Here is an 8,343-nt window from a genome sequence, read left to right as displayed (position 1 = left end):
GTGGAATGGGAGGAACTCAGAGCATGGGCTACAGTGTTGTCATTATCAGCAAGCCAACAGTAGCTGAGCCACTGTTCTGTGGAATGGGAGGAACTCAGAGCATGGGCTACAGTGTTGTCATTATCAGCAAGCCAACAGTAGCTGAGCCACTGTTCTGTGGAATGGGAGGAACCCAGAGCATGGGCTACAGTGTTGTCATTATCAGCAAGCCAACAGTAGCTGAGCCACTGGTCGGTGGAATGGGAGGAACTCAGAGCATGGGCTACAGTGTTGTCATTATCAGCAAGCCAACAGTAGCTGAGCCACTGTTCTGTGGAATGGGAGGAACCCAGAGCATGGGCTACAGTGTTGTCATTATCAGCAAGCCAACAGTAGCTGAGCCACTGTTCTGTGGAATGGGAGGAACTCAGAGCATGGGCTACAGTGTTGATACATGCCACTATGCACTCACAGATTGCATCCTAAATGGCACCCTATTCTTTATATAGTGTACTACTTGGTCAAAAGTATTGCACTAAATAGGGAATAGGGTGCCATTTGCGAGGCAGCCACAAACAGCACACACTCTCCTAAACACACACATACCTATGTTCTTATGTAGGCCAATGAACATTGAATGACTTATTAACACCTAGCTTTCAATAGAATAACACTGGTTGTTTTATTTCAAGCCTGTCTCACTCACAGACAAACACATTATAGGCCTACATACATTGTAGTATAGCAGAGGTCGGCAACAGGTGACCAAAACCAGCCGTGAGTGATTTTCTTAGCCCTCCAAGGTTTTTAGTAAAAAAGGAATTCAGCAAAACATCTGTTTAATTACCGAAATCTGTTCCCAAGTATTCGCACAAATAACAAAAAAAAGAGACATAATTATGTGATTGTGTCTTAATGTAATCAAGGTCACTTTCAGCACAGTTCACATGGCTGCTGACCTGGTCCCGGTCGTAGGTGGAAAACCTCTGGATGTTGTAGTGGGAGAGGGCATCACCTGGTGAAAGGGGTTCAGGACTTAATTGAATTTAATTGTTGATCAATCGGGTTGAGTTGAATTGAGTTTAGATTGGTTGTGAATTGAATTGTTGATCAATCGGGTTGAGTTGAATTGAGTTTAGATTGGTTGTGAATTGAATTGTTGATCAATCGGGTTGAGTTGAATTGAGTTTAGATTGGTTGTGAATTGAATTGTTGATCAATCGGGTTGAGTTGAATTGAGTTTAGATTGGTTGTGAATTGAATTGTTGATCAATCGGGTTGAGTTGAATTGAGTTTAGATTGGTTGTGAATTGAATTGTTGATCAATCGGGTTGAGTTGAATTGAGTTTAGATTGGTTGTGAATTGAATTGTTGATCAATCGGGTTGAGTTGAATTGAGTTTAGATTGGTTGTGAATTGAATTGTTGATCAATCGGGTTGAGTTGAATTGAGTTTAGATTGGTTGTGAATTGAATTGTTGATCAATCGGGTTGAGTTGAATTGAGTTTAGATTGGTTGTGAATTGAATTGTTGATCAATCGGGTTGAGTTGAATTGAGTTTAGATTGGTTGTGAATTGAATTGTTGATCAATCGGGTTGAGTTGAATTGAGTTTAGATTGGTTGTGAATTGAATTGTTGATCAATCGGGTTGAGTTGAATTGAGTTTAGATTGGTTGTGAATTGAATTGTTGATCAATCGGGTTGAGTTGAATTGAGTTTAGATTGGTTGTGAATTGAATTGTTGATCAATCGGGTTGAGTTGAATTGAGTTTAGATTGGTTGTGAATTGAATTGTTGATCAATCGGGTTGAGTTGAATTGAGTTTAGATTGGTTGTGAATTGAATTGTTGATCAATCGGGTTGAGTTGAATTGAGTTTAGATTGGTTGTGAATTGAATTGAATTGAGAATACTTTTGACTCCTGATGTGGCATTCAACATAACACCACAATAGAATAAGCAGAAACAATCAACCATTTAGCTTTCTATTGCTGTGAAAAATACCATTATATATTACAAATGAGTCATTCATGAATCCACCAATAAAGTGAGCAGCTCTGATTTCTATGTCACCTGCCCCGCCATCTTAAAGTTGAAGACGTGGAGCGTCTTACTCTGAGGGTGTTTCTCAAAATAAATACTACTGTGCTCCGAGCACACAAATTGGAGCATGGGAGGGTCATCGTATGAGTCCAAATCAAAGTATGCGAAACAGAGCACAGAGGGCACTTCTCCAATGTGTACTCTGTTTACACATATTTTGAATCTTGCATCAATTCAAGATTCAACGGAAAGGATGCAAAGAAATATGACGCAACCACGTAAAAAATGATGCAAAAGGTATTGAAATCACGGTGGCCATTATTTGAGCTGAAGCGAGAAAAATACACGACTTTGGAATGACATATTGCCTATTCACATCTCATACATTGCCTGACTACAATATTTTTTATCTTGATACATTAATAAATACATGTTGTGTTAATTTTGGAATGTTTACCTGCCTACATACCATAGATCACAAGCACAAAATAAGCCAATAGCGCTAACTGGTTAGCTACTAGTACTGTTAGCTAGCCAGCTTGCCACGAAGATTTGACATCTTGCATAATATTAGTTTTAGTTCATTTTTACCTGTTAATCTACATTATTACGATTCACATACAGTGCATTCCTAAAGTATTCAGACCCCTTCACTTTTTCACATTTTGTTACGTTACAGGCTTATTCTAAAATGGAGGACATTTTTTTCCTCATCAATCTGTACACAATACTCCATAATGACAAAGCAAAAACAGTTTTTTAGAAATGTTTGCAAATTTTAAAAAACTGAAATATCACATTTACATATGTATTCAGACCCTTTACTCAGTACTTTGTTGAAGCATATTTGGCAGCGATTACAGCCTGGAGTCTTCTCTGGGTATGACGCTACAAGCTTGACACACCTGTATTTGGGGAGTTTCTCAGATTCTTCTCTGCAAATCCTCTCAAGCTCTGTCAGGTGGAGGGGGAGCGTTTCTGCACAGCTATTTTCAGGTCTCTCCAGAGATGTTAGATCGGGTTCAAGTCCGGGCTCTGGCTGGGCCACTCAAGGACATTCAGAGATAGGCCCCGAAGCCACTCCTAGGTTGTCTTGGCTGTGTGCTTAGGGTCATTGTCCTGTTGCAAGGTGAACCTTCACCCCAGTCTGATGGCCTGAGCCTTCTGGAGCAGGTTTTCATCAAGGGTCTCTCTGTACTTTGGCCGTTCATCTTTCCCTCGATACTGACTAGACTCTCAGTCTCTGCCCCTGAAAAACATCCCACAGCATGATGTTTCCACCACCATGCTTCATGGTAGGGGTGGTATTTGCCAGGTGATGAGCGGTGCCTGGTTTTCTCCAGACGTGACGCTTGGTATTCAGGCCAAAGAGTTCAATCTTGGTTTCATCAGACCAGTGCCTTTTGGCATACTCCAAGCAGGCTGTCATGTACCTTTTACTGAGGAGTGATTGGTGGAGTGCTGCAGAGATGGTTGCCCTTCTGGAAGGTTCTACCATCTCCACAGAGGAACTCTGGAGCTCTGTCAGAGTAACCATTGGGTTCTTGGTCACCTCCCTGACCAAGGCCCTTCTCCCCAAATTGCTCATAGTCCTCCATGTCCACCCTCAGCTCTGTCTTCCTACCCTGGACAGGTGATGGAGGGTCTCCAAACCGGCAACCCAATTTAGTAAACCACTAGTTATAAACTAACAAGTAATGGATTCAGTAAGAACTTTACAGTTAGTGGTGAACATAACCTACACATATCCGGTGCAGTACAACCCAGTCCACATCAATAAAAAGCCCTTACCCCAGCCAGTGGTCTCCTGCAGCATGCTCAAAGCCATTCTTGTAGTGGTCCAAGTCTCTGTAGAAGTTCACAGACCCATCCATTTGTCTCTGGAAGAACTGGGAAAGAAACACATCACAGTCTTCACTTGACCCCGTCCCCTCTGTTTCCTCTCTCTGTTTCCTCTCACTGTTCTCTCTCTCCATCTGTCTCTCATTCTCACAGTTAATTTCACTCCGTCAGTGTCCATGTCACAGTAGGCATAGACAGCAGACGTGGGGCCAGCAGGGGAGATGGTAAACACTCCACTGTGGATGAAGCTATTGTCATGTACCTCTGAGCAGTCCTGAGGCTGGTTCTGAGGGACCACAGTCATAGAGAAGAGCAGCACCAAAAGTGTAAAGTCCTGCCATACACATACACAGGTGTAAAGTGTGTGGCAAAAACTACTCTTGGTATACGACAGTTCGGTACCTTGTTATTTGGCAAAACAACAGACTTGAATCAACAAGCAACATTGAATACATAGAGCATAATGTCTAAAATGTACTGTTAAACTGATTTCCTGTCTGTCTCTCTCCCTCTCCTTTTCTGACACACACACACACACAAACACAAATGCTCATCTTCCCTGAGTTTTTGGAGCTATTGTGTAGCAGATCTTTAAGTGACTGCAGGACTGCAGGACAACAAAGAGAGCCCAAGGATAACAGCGTGGGAACTGGAAAAGGTGTTTCTGACTTCGAAAGCATCAATTTTGAAACTAAATGGGGAGAGAAGGGTGAGGGAGTTTGACCTAGGTCTAATTTAAGAGTTTTTAAAAAAGGTGATAACAGAGACTTTCTAGGCCTACATAAGACATGTCTAGAAAAGTCTAAAAATGTCTACACACTTTCTATATGAATCACCTAAGTAGGTCTAGCTCATTCTGAAAAATAGGCCTAGTTTCAGTGATTGGGCCAGATGGAGACCATGCAGATGCAGATGAATGATAGATGACAATAAACAAGAGAGCGAGAGAACTGATACATTTTTAACTGGAGCAGAGAAGGTGGGAGGCATCGGGTCTCAGGGAAGAAAAGTACACTCTCCTAGAAGGCCTACATCATGTGATTGTGACTTCAATGGTGCCATGGCAGGGTAAGTTTTTGTTTTGTTTATAAATAAAGGGAGAAAGGAAGAAAACTTTGCTCCACAAGGATCACAAACCAGGTGCTCGGCTATTACATCGATAACCGAGATGGGGGGGGCATGTGACTGAAATAGTGTACATACAGTTGAAGTCGGAAGTTGACATACACTCCTTTTTCAACCAATCCACAAATTTCTTGTTAACAAACTATAGTTTTGGCAAGTCGATTAGGATATCTACTTTGTGCATGACACAAGTATTTTTTCCAACAATTGTTTACAGACAGATTATTTCACTTATAATCCCCTGTATCACAATTCCAGTGGGTCAGAAGTTTACATACACTAAGTTGACTGTGCCTTTAAACAACTTGGAAAATTCCAGAAAATTATGTCATGGCTTTAGAAGCTTCTGATAGGCTAATTGACATCATTTGAGTCAATTAGAGGTGTGAATGTATTTCAAGGCCTACCTTCAAACTCAGTGTCTCTCTCCTAGAGATTCATGTACGTTGGTGCGAAAAGTGCAAATCAATCCCAGAACAACAGCAAAGAACCCTGTGAAGATGCTGGAGGAAACAGGTACAAAAGTATCTATATCCACAGTAAAACAAGTCCTATATTGACAGAACCTGAAAGGCTATGCAAGGAAGAAGCCACTGTTCCAAAACCGCCATAAAAAAAGCCAGACTACGGTTTGCAACTGCACATGGGAACAAAGATCGTACTTTTTGGAGAAATGTCCTCTGGTCTGATGAAATAAAAATAGAACTGTTTGGCCATAATGACCATCGTTATGTTTGAAGGAAAAAGGGGGAGGCTTGCAAGCCAAAGAACATCTTCCGAACCGTGAAGCATGGGGATGGCAGCATCTTGTTGTGGTGCTTTTCTGCAGGAGGGACTGGTGCACTTCATAAAATAGATGGCATCATGAGGAAGGAAAATTATGTGGATATATTGAAGCAACATCTCAAGACATCAGTCAGGAAATTAAAGCTTGGTCGCAAATGGGTCTTCCAAATGGACATTGACCCCAAGCATACTTCCAAAGTTGTGGAAAAATGGCTTTAAGGACAACAAAGTCAAGGTATTGGAGTGGCCATCACAAAGCCCTGACCTCAATCCTATTGGAAATTTGTGGGCATAACTGAAAAAGTGTGTGCGAGCAAGGAGGCCTACAAACCTGATTCAGTTACACCAGCTCTGTCAGGAGGAATGGGCCAAAATTCACCCAAGTTATTGTGGAAATTAGCAATTTAAAGTCAATGCTACCAAATTCTAATTGAGTGCATGTGAACTTCTGACCAACTGGGAATATGATGAAAGAAATAAAAGCTGAAATAAATTATTCTTTCTACTATTATTCTTACATTTCACATTCTTAAAATAAAGTGGTGATCCTAGCTGGGAATTTTTACTAGGACTAAATGTCAGGAATTGTGAAAAACTGAGTTTAAATGTCTTTAGCTAAGGTGGATGTTAACTGATTTCAACTGTATGTATGTAGGGGGGAAAAGTTGAGGAAATCATGGTATCTATTTACCAGGTTAGGTTAGGCAAGTGGCTAGTGATTAGATATTCTATCCCAATGGCACTACTTTCCACGCAGACATACGTTTGTCGTTTCAGCAACATGGAGAGCGAACAGAGGCTCATGAATGTGATCAGAGAAAGGCTGTGGGAAATCAGAAAATTGGAGTTTGAGAACATGAGGCTGAGGAGTTGGAAACAAGTTATAAAAGAATGCTACCCACCCCTACATTAGTGGCTGAATACGAAAGTGACTCAATGCTTTACATTTTCCTATCCTCGCCATTCCTTTTGTTTGTGGCCTGATGTGAAGAGAACATGGCATCAGGGGCATGGCATCAACATGAAATTGGCCCTGGCATTTCTAACACACTGACCCATTGTTTTCCTTGAGGCCCCCATGATAATTTTGTGCAACATAAAAATAAAAAAAAGTTAGACATGCCAACTGAGAAAAAAAATGGACCAGCCCATCTGCCAGTCTGCCCCTGCATGGGACAGTTAGTGTTTGAGTAACTGTCCATTGTCTTATTCAGAGAGCAGCGTCATGACTGTGAGAAGATATTCCATCTTCCAGTCCTTGGTCCATCATCACCCAGGGCCAGGACATTTTAATGTGACCAGGGTGCAGATAGAGAGTTGGAATAACACTCTGACGGAGGCACCGTGGACAGCATAATGTGAAATGTGACATTTCTTTTGTTGTTTTGTTCATCCCGTCCCTCATCCGTATAGCCTAGGATTGATAGGAGCACAACGTTACCCTCTTGTGAGGGTTCACTGTATTTCAGAGGAGGCTTATTATCATGCATATGGCCAACATTGGCTATTTGCATTTTTTGAACAAATACCAATAGTACTTTTCACACAATACCTTTTGCATAGCCAACAAATACAAATTATTATTTAAAAATGTCCCTCAACTCTTTTTATTTCATCATCTCATTTTATATTAGGCCTGGTGTATCTAGAAGTATAATATCTAGGCCTACAGTAACCATAAGAAAGTGTCACGCCCTGACCGTAGAGGGGGGGGGGGGGGGGGCAGAAGCCACTCACAGGTAGGCTAGCAGGTATAACAAGTTTAAAAGCTAAAACTCTTAAAAACAGATGTAGCCTGAGTTGGTCAAATAATGTGGTCACCACATTTAAATTGTAAGAAAATAATAGGGTGTAAAATCTTGTAATGGAAATGTCATACATTTGCTTTTCTTAAAACTAATTTCTGTGTTCTATTCATGTGCTGTTCTATAAACCAATTTCTATGGTCATGCGAGTCGCTGACTGAACGAATCATCACTATCAGTAGCTGCAATTTGGCAGTACGCCCAGAACTTGTTTTGAGAACAAAAGATATCTGTGTCAAGGTCTCAGCTTAAGAAGGCACATCTGTTGACTGAAATGCATTCCAGGTGACTACCTCATGAAGCTGGTTGAGAGAATGTCAAGTGTGCAAAGCTGTCAAGGCAAAGGGTGGTTACTTTGAAAAATCTAAAATATACAATATATTTTGATTTGTTTAACACTTTTTTGGTTACTACATGATTCCATGTGTTATTTCATAGTTTTGATGTCTTCACTATTATTCTACAATGTATAAAATAGTGAAAATTAAGAAAAACCCTTGAATGAGTAGGTGTTCTAAAACATTTGACTGGTACTGTAAAAACAACACTTTTTTCAGGTGAGATCAGAATTTCTTGAAGTACATAAACGTGTACCACAGGGGTCGGTTTTGGGACCTATTCTCTTCACTATTTATATAAACACCATTGGTCAATCTGTTAAAAATGGTCAATTTAATCTATATGCGGATGATACTATTATGTATGCTATTGTTGATCTGGCTGTATCAAAACGACAGTCAGATTTTATAGCTATGCCGGAATC

This window comes from Oncorhynchus masou, chromosome 17 (genome assembly GCF_036934945.1).
Source record: "Oncorhynchus masou masou isolate Uvic2021 chromosome 17, UVic_Omas_1.1, whole genome shotgun sequence".
In the NCBI taxonomy this organism is placed as follows: Eukaryota; Metazoa; Chordata; class Actinopteri; order Salmoniformes; family Salmonidae; genus Oncorhynchus; species Oncorhynchus masou.
Note: the sequence above shows the minus strand (reverse complement) of the source record.